General features: G+C 37.9%; 1 long non-coding RNA gene across 6 annotated transcripts in view; it reads right to left on the bottom strand.

The window, feature by feature from the left end:
• The window catches only part of LOC138710163 (uncharacterized), a 117,223-nt gene that overhangs the window by 81,195 nt on the left and 18,091 nt on the right, over positions 1 to 17,937 (bottom strand). For all 6 annotated transcript variants that reach the window (XR_011335125.1, XR_011335123.1, XR_011335122.1 and 3 more), the window contains exon 3: positions 10,173 to 15,959. This is a non-coding gene — a long non-coding RNA (uncharacterized lncRNA). The remainder of the gene's footprint in view (positions 1 to 10,172; positions 15,960 to 17,937) is intronic.

Genomic DNA, 17,937 nt, shown 5'->3' on the forward strand with positions numbered 1-17,937 from the left:
TTGATTAAGGTTGCAGTTTTTTTATAAGAGAACACTGAATTTCATTGACTTTTTAGTACTGTGCACGTACAACAATCATGCATATTAATGTCAGCGTCTTCCATTCTTGCAACTAGTCTTTTCAAAACTCGCTTGCGGTACCGCAGTTTAAATGACTGGATAACACCTTGATCAAGGGGCTGGAGGTGTCATGTCTTATTTGGGGAAAGAAACCAATTTCACGGATCACATTGCGATTTTGTTGTTTAATCTTGAAATAGAAATCGCATAGCTAATTCTCAAACAATGATGATGTCATCCAAGCTTTATTGTTGGCAGTCCACTTCACCGCCAATAAGCCCATGTCAACATTTTTCAAGCATCTCGGTTTCAATGATTTCCCTATCATTAAGAATGGTTATTTTTCTCCTGCAGCATTACAACAAAAGAGCAGGGTCTTTCGCCAATTTCCCCCCTTTACACTCTTTAGTTATGTTAGGGAGGGCCCTGAAAAAAAAAACTTGTTTCGTCAACATTGTAAATGTCTCTGAGTTCATATCCCGCAAGAATTGAAGGCAGTCTATTTTTTCCATTCTCAATAACAATGGTTGCAATATCACATCCTTCATCAGACACAGAACGAAATGCAATGTTATGCCATTTTCTAAAGCACTCCAACCACCCATTACTAGCAACAAAATTGCTTACATTGAGTTCCTTGGCAATTTCAAGAGCTTTCTCTTGAATCATAAGCCCATTTACTGGCAATTTCTTCGCCCTCGCACACTTGAACCATTCATAAACGAAATCATTCACATTACTGAACACAGATTCTCTCTTCCTTCTTTGGCCACCACACATATTTTTCTCCTATTCTTTTCATATTTCAACTTTATTCTTAATTATAGCGTTTATTTGTGTCCTTTCCCATTTGAATATATGTGCACTTTTTCTCGCAAATGTTCTCTTCTCACTTTTTTCAATCATTTTTCGTCTCACCTCTAAACTTAACATCCTCTAGATTTATTGTTAGACATGATTTCTCTATTAAACTAACTTCACAGTTCCTCTGAATCAAATGAATGAAAAGGAGAAAAATTTGTAAAAGCTGGTCCCAATAGAGAAAGATAGAAAGGAGAGAAAAAAAATTAAAAAATTCGAATGGTTAACTACTGATCTAAAACACACTGTGATATTTTCGATAGAAAAAGTCCGTCTTTCAATCCCTTAAAAACGAGTAAGAATTTATAGCTGTGCAGGGTCGGAATGGAAAGTGACAAAAGAGTCATAAAACAGTATCCAACTAACCCCAAGGTATGGAGGGTGTACTGTTGTTCACTTAGCTATTGTCCTCGTGCTATTGCTTCCTGTCCTCTAACCATCAAAAAAATAGGTCAGGCAGTATCCGTGAAAAGATTTTTTGTTGGACAGTGACCGTTATAGTCAGGTTCCAATCCAAATAGACCCTGGCTGCTGGCCAGTGCATGAGGTGGCCGCTAAATAAAGAGAGAATTTGTATTGATCTTATGGAAAATCCAATTTGTTCCAGAGAAAATTGGCCTTTTGCTGCTAAATAGAGAATTTGTATTGATCTTATGGAAAATCCAATTTGTTCCAGAGAAAATTGGCCTTTTGCGTTTAAATGGAGTACAAAGGCAGGTTTCACTGTATATTATTACTTTTTTGTGTGTGATTTAAAACCATTACTATTGTGTCAACGAATATTATGGTTGCTATGGACAGTTTATCAACAGAAATGTTATTACATATGGAAAATTATGTACGTTTATAATTTTGAAAGTAATTTTTAGAACCAGTTTTGAAGTATATGCTTGCACGAATCTAATTGTGCATCATGCCAGATGTGAATGTGCAAAATAATCATGCATTGCAATGTCCAGTTTGCAAAAAACTTTGTAAATCAATATATATTATTTTAATGTACCGAAGTACATATGATATTTCCATGCAGATATTCTGCGCCATCATACGATGATGGCACAGAATATCTGCATGGAAATATCATATGTACTTCGGTACATTAAAATAATATATATGATATGCGTAAATCGCTTCGTGATTTGAGACGGCGCTTGTTCCGTCGGATCCCGGCCAACTAGTCACTCATATCGAGTGCACCTCAGCACATGTGTGGACTTCGGTCCTGCGTTCATAGACATCTATGACGTAGTGCAGAGGGCGGCCACTAGAGGGAACCCAAGAGTTGGAGTTAATCTGAGACGATTCTAACCGGCGTCGGAGTTGTATCCGGTGTAGCTTAGTGGATAAAGCATCAGCACGTAGAGCTGAAAACCCGGGTTCAAATCCCGGCGCCGGAGAGAATTTTTCTCCGTTCCATTACTCTTTCATCGTTTGTAAATCAAGTTTGGATGTTAATATCCATATTGGCAAAGACCATCCGGAAAACAGACGAGAGAAGATTGCTGCACAATATGTTAATAATTCTAGGACTACTAATGATTCTGAAATCTATATCGATGAACATCATCCAGAACCAGATGTAGGCCAACACGAAATTCAAAATTGTGGTGATTCTAATAATTCGAAAAATAATTCTAGTCCATTGAAATTATGGGACGATAAACTTTCGTAAATCATGCTAAATGATACCAAAGATGAATTTGAAACATTTACTACAAAAGTTTTAGATTTCTTTATTAATTTTATACCAGAACTGTGCCACGGCCCCAACATCCCGCTACTAAGTATTATAAAGCCCACAAATTAAACAATAATTATAAATCTTCAAAAAAATCAAGTCCGGAAATCAAAAAAGCAGAGAGAAAAAAATCAGGAACGCTATGGATATGAGGTTGCCCAGTATAATTTTTATAATGAAAGATGTAAAATTGCTCATAAAATTTTAGAAAAAAAATAATCAACGCCAGCCTTGCAAAATTCCAATAACAACAAATCTGAAGATTGTGAAAATATTTTTTCTACAGAAAACAAAAATTCTCTGCTTTCTCTTACAGTTACAAATGCTGAATCACCTCCCGATATTTTAGTTTCTGAAAAAGAAGTTCATAAGGCTCTATATAACATCAAGGTAGACATGCCACCTGGCACAGACAGAATCACTGTTTGAGTCTTAAGACACTTAAAAACCACAAAATTTCTCACGTTGCTTACTAGAGCAATGCTACATTTTTCATATGTACCTACTTGGTTAAGAAAGGGAAGAATGATATTAATACATAAAGGTGGAGACATAAATAACATTGCACAATGGAGCCTATTACAATCTTTTCCATAAAAAGAAGGATAATAGAAAAAGTTCTAGAATCAAAATTACGTAATTTCATTACTGTAAGTCCACATCAGCAAGGGTTCATATCTGTACCTGGAACACATGTAATGCTTCTCTTGTAAATAGTTGTCTCCATCATGCAAAGGCTAATAAAAGAGATTGTTGCATTATTTTTATGGATGTATCTAAAGCATTTGACTCCATTGGACATGAGCATATAAAAGATTGCTTCTGCATTCTGGAATTCCGAAAAACTTATATGGGCTTATTGAATCATTACTGACAGACAATGCAATACAAGTGCAGGCTAATTTGAAGACCACCAAACCCATACCTATTAAATGTGGAGTAGCACAAGGCTCACCATTATCACCATTGTTATTCAATTTGGCTATAAATTACGTGTCACAAAATATCAATGATCATGATATCACTGAACAATATGGATACAAATTATCAGAAAATCTGCCGTCTTTATCTGCATTAGCTTTTGCTGATGACATAACTTTAATCAGTAAACAAGAAAATTATGCAACAACAATGCTTAATGTGGCAGAGAGCAGTCTCGCAGAGTTGGGTTAAACAATTAATCCTTCAAAAAGTAAAGCTATGTATTAAGAAAAGTAAAGATAACACAGGGAAAAATTATAACTTTACACGGTTCAAAACTTGATTCAATAACAGATCAAGAAAAGAGTGTATTACATATCTTGCCTTTGATTTTACTGATGAAATTTCAATTGACAAAAACAGAATTGTTAAAAATCTAACATCTGATCTTAATGGCCTTGTACAAACAAAATTACTTAAATATGAGCAGAAATTAAAAATGATTAATGAATATGTGTGGCCTAGTCTCATATATCCCTTACAATGTGCGCCTTTAAATCAATTATCCACCGGTTTCTTAAGAGATCTTCACAAAATAGTTAGAAGTGTTGTCAAAGAAATCACGATGTTACCAGACGACACTCCAAATTCTTTGTTATATTCATCTAAAAAGTTCGAGGACTAGGTATATTATGTGCGGAATGGGAAGTCGGTATACAGCATTTTAATATCTGTAATCGTTTTCAGCTCCTTCATGATCCACATTTACATCATATACGGAATCTTGAAGAAGAGAAAAATGAGGCCCTTGGAAAACTTAATTTTACTAAATCGTCTCTTCCTCCAAAGACCAGTGGAAGGAAACGTAAAGAAATTCTAAGAACGAGATCTTTCCAAGCTTGGTGTCAACTGCCACATAAAGGGAAAGGAGTGATTATGTATGCTGAGTGCCCTAAAGCTAATTCATGGATGTCCCACAAAAAACCTCTTTCAACATCTGAATATGTCAATGTAGTGAAGCTTTCTTGCAATCTTATTCCTGTAAGATCTGTTCCTGGCAGATCCTTTAATACAACCCGTTGTAGGCATACTGACTGCAACGAGACAGAAACTATTGGTCACATATTGGGATTCTGTAGGAAAAGCGAGCTGCTACGGAACAACAGACATCAGAGTGAGGACAAGTATCGCAGAAGTCCTAAGACACCTTGGTTGGGAGGTTCATTGCATTTCGGTCGCAGATTCCAACAGGCACACGGACATCATAGCCATTGACAAGGTTAAGGATAAGGCCATGGTATTAGATCCAACCATTTGTTTTGAGAGAAATCTCTCACAAGCAGACGAAGTCAACAAGGAAAAACAAGAAATATATGAACCATGGCTACCTTACCTCAACTCTAAATATAACATACCTGTTAATCAGTGGGTTGTCAAAGATATGTTATTTGGAGCAAGAGGTTCCCTTCCACAGTCTACCTACCAACTATTAGTGAAATTAAAATTCCAAGTCTTTCAAATACAAAACATCTTATTAGAAATTCTTAGGGACTCTTTATATATCATTCAATATCATTTATATTTTCAAGAAAGGTAATTTTGTCAATATGACATTTTGACATCAAGTGAATCCCAAATCCAAAATTTTGTATTTTTTTTTTTAATTAATCGACTTAAAAAACATAACTGTTCTGTATTCTGGATCCTTGTGGTCACTTTCACTGGAAGGCTGATGATTTAATCAAATTCTTCTCTCTCATAAAATTAATATAAAATATGACTACGGAACTATATCTGCTACAGACACACTTTAAGTTTATATCGAAGGATTAATTTTTTTACTACTAAGTTCCATATAGTTGGCTTATTAATGAAATACTCACCTTGAATTTCCATAATGCGTACAAATTTTTAGATGCAAGAGGTCGAAAGGATTCTCCAGAGAGAAGACAGTATGCAATAAAGGCAAGGTATTCCAGTGAAACACTACAGCAGATACTAAATGATATAAACACTGAAAAAATTGGTCAACGAGAAATTGCATGATTGTATTCCTACCTAAGACAAACACTAGTGAATAAATTGAAAAATTAACACAGAAATAATTTTGGGAGGCCAAATATGTTTTCACCGAGAATGTTTGTAGGCTACCCTATGCTATGATGACTTTGTGATAGTCTCATATAAAGGACCACTGATCCCTGGTAGGTCTACAATCAATGGCATTGAACTGCATGGTCCCATCTCCAGATACAAAGTCAGTTGTGAGGTCAGGAAGGGAAGGCATTAGATCTGGCCCGACCAGTTTGAAGCAATAAAGAAAGTTAATAAATTTGGGAAATAAAAGGGGCACATATCAACTGATTATGTTAAGAATTTTATTAGCGAATTAAAAATAACTTATATCAAACATACGAGTATATGTAGATAATAAACACATAAAAATTGTGTCTATATTATCTGTTATTGTAGAGTCTGGATTAATCTTGCTCAGGATAGAGACCGATGGTGGGCTTATGTGAGGGCAGCAATGAACCTCCGGATTCCTTAAAAGCTGTAAGTGCTAGTATTTTTTATTGTTACAGCAAATGTTTTACATTTTCAATAAACTTTTCTTTCAACCATTCCATCGGATGGGTGTGACATTTGCATAACATTTTTAACTAGTTTACTGACCTCCGATTTTTTGTAGTGCATGCTACAAGTCTCATACCTGGATCACAGTGTTGCACATTAAACCTTGCACCTACTGTGTAATTACTGTCACAGAATTCTAACTATACTTAAGACAGCAGCATCGTGAATGTCCAAGGATGAGTGTGACAAAAATATGCACTTGCAGTGAACACCTCTAATGAAAACAAGAAAACTCTGTGCACTTAATAACACAAACATCTTGAGAATTTTTGTACTAAAAGTTATTTAATGTTATATAGGCTACGTTTCCTGTAATAATTACACGTTTGTACCTGAATCATAAAATTTTAAAAATAATTATGCACAGGACGGATGTGACACTTTTCTGGTGGACAGGTGTCACACTGTGAAGTTATATTTGACCTATGTGTTGTATATCAAAATAGTAATTAAAATTTAAAACCAAAAATGATCCATATGATCTTAGGGAGCACTAAATTAAATAGTTTTTTTTTTTTTTTTATCCAATGCCACCAGGTTGTCTTTGCAACATTTCTGGTCTTCTCTCCTGGCCGTGGCTTAGTTGTAACCCACTTCTGAGGTTGGGGCGCCTGGAAGGCGGAGTTACATTACCCCGATGATGTGATAGGATGATTATGATAATGTGGTGCCAGGAGAGGTCTTAAATCTAAACTTAACCTAAATTCCAGACCATGGACGAACACAGGAATAATCCCCTACAATCATTCTATATACTACACTATATACTATACTGTACACTATACTATAAACTACACTGTATACTAAACCATATACTATACTCTATAATATACTATATATTATACTGTATGCCATACAGTATATATTAAATAGTAGTAATTGTAATAAAATATTTTAACAATATTACAACAAACATAAACATAAAAATAAACTTAGTTCTAAGATTATTCAAAAACATCAATACTTCTGGAAAAATACACAATAGAGTCTTGTTTCCTGTAATCTTCATAGTTGGTTCTGGAAGAATACCTATCAATTGTTCATATGAAACATAAGACAAATCATTTTAATCGATTCTGAAAACGTGAGCGTTTTCTCTGTCACACACTCTCAACCACATAATTTTAACTTCACCATCTTCTTCAGCTGCCAGCACCTCGTTCCAAGATTTCTTCCTTTTCTTGAACACTGTCCTTGGAACATCTGGATTTGCTTCCAAAAGTTTTTTAAATAACTGCCTGTTTTTTGCTCGGGCTTGTAGGAAGCACCTTCTTCACTCTTTCAACTGCCTTACAAACCATGTGACTGCACACACTTGTAAGAATCAAGCTCAGGAGTTACATTTCCAGCCTGTGCCTGCTGCTCTCTTCTGCCTTTCAGCATCCTTACGTCCTTTAGCATTCAGTTTGTTCCTGTCTGCAGATAAACATTTCTTTGCATTTGCTGCCTCTTCCAATCTCTCTTCCTTTCCTTCAACAAGTAAATTTTTTGGCTTCTTCATTTGCATTCAGTTTCTTTCTCCAATTTTGTTTTGATGTTCTCCACTTTTCTTATTCATATATGAATAATAATAATAATAATAATAATAATAATAATAATAATAATAAAAGCATTTGAAATGTCTTATGTTTTGGAGCAAAAACAAAATTCATTCATATTTTTTAAAAACTATCCTTATTTGTGAGAATGAGCCTATATGACATGAACACATACAACAACAAAAGTCTCCTATAAAATTCAACTTAATATAATTTAATTCACTTTTCCATACCTAATAGTAAATAAAGTTTAATGACCTCAGTCATACTCTGTAGGACAGGATAGACAGACACAGAAAGAGCAGCTGTAGTATGGTGAGCGTGCAGCGAGTGGGGATAACTTCCCCTACTGCCGTTCTGTTCTTTCAGATTTAGCAAAATTTTGTGCCTGCAAATGAGCATTTTCACTATCAATCCAATTTCAAGCAAACAATATTCTGACACAAATTACTTGTTGAAATAATTATAATTTCTCTATACGAACTCTACACAAAATAATTTTAAAAACATCAAATAAGCAAATCTATGCTAACCTAGCTCACCTACACTAACCTGACCAACCTAACGGCAAAATACAGGAGCATTCCAAAAGTAAGTTTACAAGGCATTTAAGTTATTATACATAGTCTTGAAGCTAGGCAGCATCCAACTATGGCGAAATGTTTGTATTGTTTCAGTTAGTAACGTCATATCGGTTGGTAGTATTGTGCACTAGCATTTACTGACAGAACCCAGTTGAAGATGGAGGGTAAGATGGAATGATGGTCCAAGCAGGAAGTTCGTGCTGTAATTCGATTTCTCAATGCAAAGAAGATGTCAGCTGCAGTGATTCATCATCAGTTGGACTTCTATGGCAAAAGTGTGATGAGTCATCAGAGTGTGGCAAAATGGTGCACCAAATTTCGAACCAGGAAGGTGACAACAGTTGACTATGTGCAAAGTGGCAGACCCACAACAGCTGGCACGGCAGAGAACGAAACACACATTGAGCATGTGATACTGAAGAATAGGAGAATCACCATTACAGAACTTACGCATGACTTGGATCTGTCACATGGAACAGTCAGCCGCAGTATTGAGCAGTTGGGATTTCACAAAGTGTGTCCGCAATGGATTCCACGAAACCTTTCTAAAGACCACAAAGCTCAGAGAACGGCTTGTGCCCTGTAATTCTTGCAGCAATATGCCATTGGCGACAAAGATTTTCTTCAGTGTATTGTCACTGGTGACGAATCATGGGTTCACCATCATACCCAGAAACAAAAAGGGTAAGCATGGAGTGGAAGCATTCAGGTTTCCCTCGAACCAAGAAATTCAAAGTTGTGAGGTCGGCTGGCAAAGTGATAGTCAATGACTTCTGGGAACAGAAGTGTGTGTTGATGGTAGATTTCTTGGAGAAAGTGCAGCTGTATACGGTGCAACACTGGAACGTTTACGAGCTGCCACTAGTCATAAACGTACTGGACTGCTCCATGATAATGCTCGGCGACACATTGCCCATGCCACTCAAGAACAGTTGCAACATTTTCGGTAGGCCTAGGAGACTTTGAAACATCCACCATACAGCCCTGATTTCGCACCAAGTGATTACGGTATCATTGCTTCCTATCCTTGAAAGAACATCTTGGAGGGCACAGATTCCAAAGTGACGAAGACGTCAAACAACTGTGAAATGCTGGCTCAACACAAAGGACACCACATTTTACAAGAGCGGCATCAACAAGCTCGTTCCAACAGACAAATGCCTTAATTGTCATGGAGACTATGTCGAAAAATAAAGTGTTGAGCGTAGAGCATAATGTACAGTGTTTTATGTACAAAATAAGATATGAATATTAAAAAATATGCAGTGTAAACTTACTTTTGTGGCGCCCCTCGTACATTAATTAAAATAAACTAAAATTGCCTTTCCTTACAATATGTTCAAATAGGCTATATTACCGGTAACACAAAAGAGGAGAGGGGAAACGTAGCTAGTACATATAACCTATTTTTCATAACTTTTTGCTCGATATAAACCGAGGTAGTTAAAATGAGTGAAACCTAACAGGGTTGTTATGGTATGAAGACGGTATTCAAAATTCTTGTTGTTAATAACATATGGAGGGAACATAACTCATTCATAGTGTTCTGACTAAGGGCAGAAATCCCAGATCTTTCACTGCAAACCCAGTTTCCTCCAATCGTTCCTATTGGGAACATATTATAATTCACCAACAAAGATCTCAAGAAGGCAAAACATTAGACCTATATCGATGAAGACGCAGATAAAAAGTGGACCACAATATAACTACTGGTGTTGCTTGTCGTCCTGCTATATTAACATATTCCAAAACAGTAATGGAAACTGTATTAAAAAGTGTATTGATTTTAATTAAATCTCGAAATGTAGGTTTAATTAACCTACAAAAACTTACTTTTTCCCTTCCAGCTTCCACTTTTTTATGTCTTCCTTCATCTCCCATTGTACTGCAATAAAATCATAAATTTCGGAGCTGCAAATCCCCACTTTCAATAATATATCTTGCCGCTTGCCGCCCCGATACCCCGCTTTTTTACATCACGTGCTTTTCCTCGATGTTCACGGAGATCGTCACGTGGCCGCCATGATATTTCGAGGTGGCGCGTGTCTCGAATGGAGCGAGATGCAGCGTGAGAACGCGAGAGAGGGAGGAGTCTGCAAGCCTCGTTCACACTTTTCAAGTCACGTGATTTCAAGTAACCTGAATTCAAGTCTCAGTTCAGACCTTTGCTTACGAGATTATAATCCCGTAAGCAACGGTTCAGACATATTCAAGTTATTTTGTTTTCAAGTAGGATAAAATGTCGTCGATGGATGTTGTGCAATTAGGAATTTCTGTAGTAGCATACCTCCGTGCCAGGGAAATGATAAATATATTGAAGAAATGGAAGACGCGTTGTTCAGTATAGGTTAGGAATTACCTTAGTAAGAGAAATACACGACTTTTGACCATTACAAATAGAATAAGTGAAATCTTCAAGCAGATTTGATAATTCTTATCGCAAATGTAATAAAATATTAGCAAGTCTGATTTACCATAATTGAAAATGATTATCTTGAAGCTGTTAGAGTTCCCAAAAAAGAAATATATCAACAACACTGAACCATGCCAGTTTCGGCGATAAATGTCATCCCTTCAAGCAACGCTCTTCTTTTCTTAATCTCTCTTATCTTCCTCACTTCTTCTCTATCTACAGTTTAATGGTTTTTATTATTGCCTTTCATAGGCTATCTCGTGTATCCACGTTAAAATCTCTGCTGTTCAGTTCTACAATTAACTCTTCCTTCCTTGGCAGCTTCCTTTGCATTTTTATTACGAAACTTTTCTGTTTCTATAATCCGCAGGCCTTCGTGAATTTTATACAACTTCAGAAACTCAAATACTTGGTCATTATTTCACTTACTACTGGGTGTTCAGTTCAAAGTGTGTCATGGCTCGCTGTATGCAGTTATGTGGCTAGCCGATGAACCTAGAAAATTCAATTTTCCTACACTTCCGCAGAGGTGTATTACTTATCTGCCAGAGAAGTTTCCTAGCAAGTACAGCGTTCATTCAGAACCTACAGTCGCGCTCAAACCTCCTGACGTTTCGCGAAAGCCAGTAACATGCGAGCGCGATGTTGTCACAACTACTCTCTCCGTCTCTGTCACTCAGCGGCAGTAGTTTTAAAACTGTGGAGCGCGACCCTTTACCTGAGGTTGGTTTGATAGGGAAATGCAGAAGACTTAATAATAATAATAATAATAATAATAATAATAATATTTATTATTATCTTCAGATTGCATAGAATGAAATTAAAAGTCACAAAATATAGAAAAATTAGTTGAGTCAGACGTAACTCGCTGAATTTATACCAGTTTTGTAAGTTTTACTTTTATTAGGGTTAATAAAGTTGTCGAATAACACAAAGGCGCAGCTTGATCAAATAAATTGAACGATAGGATTAATTTGAAATATGTAGTAGGTCCTAATTTTCTGTAGCCTACAAATGAATTGATTGAATTGACATGGCCCTAAATAGCGTTATGTCCATGCTGTCAGAGCATATTCTTACAAAAATAGCGGTTATTATATGCCTGTGTTCCGTTTAAGGAAAATGATGAATTAATAAAACGTACCCTTGGTGCTGTAAATTTCTACTCCAGTGGCAGAGCTAATGGTGAGCCAATATCGTCGTCGTCAGCCCCCTCACCATCAGTTTCACTGTCATTTGTGTCACTGTCGTCTTGTAAATTAATGACCATTGGTTCTAAAATGCTTTCCCGGCCTAACTCTTTAGCGAAATCTTCCTCTTGTAATTTCACCGCGTGTTTCACGCATTTTCAAGTTGTTTATTTACAAGTTCTTCCACATCCGACATTTTGAAAGTTTTGTTGTTTCTAGCGACCTCCCTTTACACCTGGGCCCAAATTAGTTCTATTGCACTATACTGGCAATGATAACGTGGGAGTCTTATCACTTCATGCCCCATTTCATTGGCTAGCTGATCAAGTTCATACATTTTTTCACTGCTTTTGAAAGGCAACACTTTTTTCAAAAGTTCTGAATTAGTGTCCGAGGGAGAAAAACTAACACCTTTACTTTTCAGCCATTCACTGATTTCATCTTTTTTAGAGGAGGTATTTGGTGGTCTATTAATGCTAACGGAATGGTATGGAGCATTGTCCATTACAATTATACTCCCTTCCTCTAGATGATTTAGAAATCTGTTTAAGAACCAATCGCGAAATGATTGTGCCGTCATTTCTTCGTGATAATCACTGGTTTTCTTTGATCTGAATACCCATTTACTACCTGGAACGAAAGCTGTTTCAGCTGATCCTACATGGCAAACAATAAGTCTATCTCCCTTTCCTAAAGGCACTTTAAGACCTCTATTTCTATTTGAGTCTTGTCAAACATATTTCAGAGAATGATTTTTGTTGACCCACGTTTCATCAAGGTAAAATGTGGGTCGAGTGTCACCTGATGATCTGATATTGTGCATTTTGCGCAGAAACGTCAGTCTTGCGGCAACAATATCATTCCGTTCCATTAGATATTTTTGCCCATCATTGGTTTTCCTGTAGCGGAATCCCAACCGATAATCTTTTAGTGGAAGAAACTGAACCTGAGTAATTAATTTTTTTTCTAAGCAGTACGGTTAGTTTGTCAGCTATCGGAAATTTTCCGTTATCGTAAAAGTAAAAAATTGTACGTCGTACAACGTCTTTTTGGAAGTCGTCTAGATTTGTAAGTCTTTTAGGAACATTCATATGCTTTCTAGGAGAATGGAACAATTTATCGGCACCCTGTGTTTGCGCTCTTTTAACGTCTCTGCATACACGGGACACTGTAGACACACTTAAAGAACACGCCTCGGCAGTCAGTGCTTGACATTTTGAAAAGTTAAGATTTTTACGCATTTCTTCAGAAGAGTATTTCCTAAAGAAATTATAAACACTAAACACCATTTTCCGAATTTTACTGCCATATCCACTCGATCCACCATTCCCACTTGCACTGGGCTCACTAAGAGACATAATTGTTTTGAGAATGCCAAATTGCCAACACACGAAAAAGATATTACATTACACTTTCATATACCGTACTTTAAACAGAGCCAACTGCACACAACACCATCAGAAATCGAACTGACATTTCAATTTAGTAGTCTCTCTTCTCCCCTCTCACAAACAGATAACTCTGTTTATATTCTGAAGGGACCCTTTGTTTGAAGCTGTAAGTTTATGGTTCTCAAAATTCTTACATATAATAAACATTCCTTATCGCATCGCAGCTGTATAAACATCGCCCACTACTTCATTCCTGGAAGTCAACACAAAGCAATGAGACAGAGGCAACTGTGACGAAAAAATCTTACGAAATTACGATGATCAGAAACAACTCTCTGATTCATTAGAAATCCCATCATCCACATTAAAAAAATCTCTGCAGCTGCGACGTCGGAAGGATGTAAGCGCAAGAGAGTGAAGTGTGATAAACATGAGAACTTGGAAACACGCACATGACAAATAACTATAAATTACTTTTTTCGATAGAATTGAGTACAGTACATATTGTAAATGTCTTTGACGTACAATACAGTAATTTACATAATCGAGTAATACTGGTATTACTTTTCATGAATCATGTATTTCCATAAAGAAAAATGCTAATAGATACTGTATATAAGTGAAAATTACAAAGTATACCCGTCTAATACACGGTCCCAATTAATACGAGGTTTACTCGCGGTCCCTTGAACAGCGTCTTATCGGGGTTTTATCGTATTAACCCATAACATTGGAACCACTGGGGGTAGAAACGTGATTTTTGTTTCTATGTGTTCAGAAAACATTAAGCATTCATCATATATACATGCAGGATCCCAACAACATACCAATTTTCCCAGCGCACTTGTTATTTGATTTTGAGATTTCTAAGCGACAACTATGCGACAGGTCTGCATAGCCCATATGTTGCAACGCAGCACTGCCGCTATTGGCTATCGCCGATAAGCAGACACACCTGCAAACGTCAGGAGGTTTGAGCGCGACTGTACTTACCGATACGTACGGTAACGCCGGTAGTGGCAGGAATGTGAACTGTTTCGAAATATGTACTGAGGTGAGTTTTTTCTTACTGTCGGGATATGGGGAGAGGGTTAAGACGATTACTTATGTACAGTATTTGCTGACATTAACTTCGACGGTCAACATGAACACGGAGCATTTGATTTGTATTGTGGAATGTTGCTGTATGCAACCGATGATAACAAATACCCTGCGTACGACTTAACCGCGCAAAACAAGTTCGAAAGAGGTTATGGTAGCACACAGATCGTACAGACCGCCATCTGTTGCTACGACGTTCATGTTATACCGTACACGTTCTCAAGTTCAGATTGAACGCCTTGATTAATAGGCATCTTCTCTGACACAAAAGCTGAAACTCGCTTCAAATCGCTGACTCATCAACAGTGACGTCATGACACACTTTGAAATGAACACCCAGTACTGTTTCCTATAATTTTTACATTCCCAGTAGAACAGAAAAACAATTAGCTGTTAATTTAATGCTCTTAAAAAGTTGTTAATTTGAATTCCCGCGCTTTTCTCCTTGAATTCAACTTATCAAGTAACGTTCACACTTTTCAAGTATCCCTTCAAGTCAAGTAAAAAGTAGAAAGGGATCCAACTTCACTTGAAACTTGAATTCAAGCCGTTAATTGATTTCAAATCAACTTGAAACATAGTTCACACTTTTCAAGTTCGTCTTTCAAGTGACTTGAAAAGTGTGAACGAGGCTTAACTCGTTGTCTGCAAGGAAAGTAGCAAGTTGCAAGGTAGGTGCGGTGGGGGTAGAGGGGAAGGTAGGGTACCGTGTTCTGGAGTTTATCCCCATGATGAAGAGCGCAGTGGGCGACCGTCCCTCATCAGTGATGATCGTGTTGAGCTGGTGTCGCAGTGCATCATGGAGAACCGTCGCTTCACGATTACGGAGCTGAGCATCCATTTTCCGCAGATATCGCGAGCCTTGTTGCATGAAATTGTCACTAAGCACCTGCTGTTCAAAAAAGTGGGTGCCGAGAAACCTGACACCCGAACACAAAATGCAACGTTTAGGAGCAGCACTGACATTTCTGCAACGGTATCACAATGACGGCGACGAGTTCCTCGACAGGATCGTCACGGGCGATGAGACTTGGATTTCGCACTTTACCCCGGAAACCAAGCAGCAGTCAATGCATTGGTGGCATAGTGGATCTCCGGTTAGGACAAAATTCAAACAGACGCTGTCGGTACAGAAAGTGATATGCACGGTGTTCTGGGACAGGAAGGGCATTCTGCTCATTGACTTCCTTCCAAGAGGTGAAACAGTGAATGCTGACCGTTACTGTGAAACACTGCGAAAATTGCGACGTGCCATTCAAAACAAGAGGCGTGGAATGCTTACTGCAGGTGATATGCTCCTCCATGACAATGCTCGTCCACATACGGCTCAGTGCACAGCAGCTGTTTTGACGGAATTTGGCTGGGAGTTGTTTGATCACCCACCCTACAGTCCTGATCTTGCTCCCAGCGATTTTCAAGTTTTCTTGCACCTCAAGAAATTCCTGTCCTTCGGTGAGCGTTTTGGCAACGATGAAGAGCTGAAGACGTCTGTCACACGGTGGTTCCATTCACAGGCAGCAGAGTTCTATGACAGAGGGATACAAAAGTTGATCCCACGATACGACAAATGTCTCAATTCTGAAGGTGGCTATGTTGAAAAATAGTTGTACCTGTTGCCAATAAATGTTTTCCTGAAAGTGTGTGTTCTTTTTTTTTTTTAAATAAGGAAAAAAGGAAACTTACTTTCTGGATGCGCCTCGTAGTTACAAAAACAAGTCCTGCAATCTGAGATGAATTGTAAAGCACCTCCTTAAGTGGAAATTGTCTGAAGACAATTTCACGATAGTTGAAGAATGATATTGGAAAAAAAGATTTCCGAACTTATTGAGCCATGGATGGAAAGCGTTGTGCAGTTCAAGTTAACAAACTGTAGTACAGAGTGAAGCGTAAGTGATGTCATTAATTTCGGAGGGTTATTTTTTGATAGAGTGACCAGACGTCTTCTTTTGTCTGGACATGTACTTCTTTTTAGGCCTTTGTCCGGGGCCCGGGTGGGTTCATTTTATTCCGAATCAATGATGTCACACTGCAGCGAAATAGGAACAAAACTGCTGGAAGGTTCAGTGGCTATGGCGGCTACACAAGTTGTCTGTGCTATAAGCAGCTACACACGACCTAATCCGCAGGGTCCAATTTGCAGAGACCCTGCCGATCGGATGGTATGTAGGGTTGCTGGGTGTTGGATGGTTGGTTCGGGCAACCACCTTACCTCCCGATTTCTCCACTCCAACACCCTCCAAGCTGGATCGTGTGTAGCATGATCGGACTGATTTCTTGTCAGTTGCAGTTTGCAGAATTGGCATTTAGCAAGAAATTGAGTGTATATAGTGACAGTGAGTGTGACGTGAAAAATGACGGAGGAGAAAAAAGTCTGGAGCGATATTTTTAAACTTGTTTCTGGGATACTTCAAACGCTAATTACCTGAACAGAGATATGTGTTATCAGGCTTTAGAAATTCTTCTCGAAAAATACAAAGGGGTCGATGAAGATGCAAATGAGCGAACGTGTTTATTTTAAAAAAGAAAATTGAGAACATGCTACCGGGTAGTTTTTGTACTGCTACGTTCTTTCCATCCATTGCTCCAAAGCAATTAGGGAATTACTAAAGCCCCATTTCTCTTCAAAATTCCAAATTACTGGATTCTGCAGAACAAGATTATAGGGAAGTTGAGAGGGTGTCAGTTAAAAGATTCAGTAATTTGTTTGCTATTGCTTCTCATTCAGCTTCATTTGCAGGCATCTGAAACTTGTAATAATTCTTAATATTTTTCAAAGGCTTCAGTAAAAGTCCGTTGACATGTTCACTCATAAGCCATTAACATATTTTTTACGTTGTGCTCATTACAAACAACACAGCAGAACCAATGCAGTACACACCGCCATGACACAACAGTGCACGATGTCATTCGTTTGCACCTCTTAGAACATGTCTTTAATTCTCCCTCACAAGAAGAAGTCATTTGGAGCGAAGTCAGGAGATCGGGCAGGCCAGGCTACTGGTGGTCCTTGTCCAATTCACCGTAGGGGAATAACCGGTTAAAAACTCACCGAGCCCTACATGAAAAGTGAGCCAGACAGTCGCCCTACTGAAGCCACATCGTTAACCGAAGCACAAGTGGAACATCATGAAGCAACTGGTGCAAAATCGTTCGGAGGAAGTGTGCGTTCTACCATTCAAGTTCTCCTCAAAAAAGTATGGTCCTATGACTCGGTGTCCGAGGAGGCCACACCATATGTTGAGGCTCCACACGTGCTGGTAATCCACTTCACATAGCCAGTCTGGATTAACCAGAGACCAGTAATGGGAATTGTAGAGATTCACCTGACCATTACTTTTGAAAGTTGCCTTATCAGTTCACAGAATTCTGAGCTCGAAATCACGATCCGTGTTTTGGAAACCAGTTGCAGAAATCAACATGAGTCTGGAAGTCATGTCCCCCAGTTCCTGATGGAGATGAATATGGTATGAATGAAATTTGTTGTCGTTGAGAATTCTAAACAC

Source organism: Periplaneta americana, chromosome 12 (genome assembly GCF_040183065.1).
Source record: "Periplaneta americana isolate PAMFEO1 chromosome 12, P.americana_PAMFEO1_priV1, whole genome shotgun sequence".
Taxonomy (NCBI): domain Eukaryota; kingdom Metazoa; phylum Arthropoda; class Insecta; order Blattodea; family Blattidae; genus Periplaneta; species Periplaneta americana.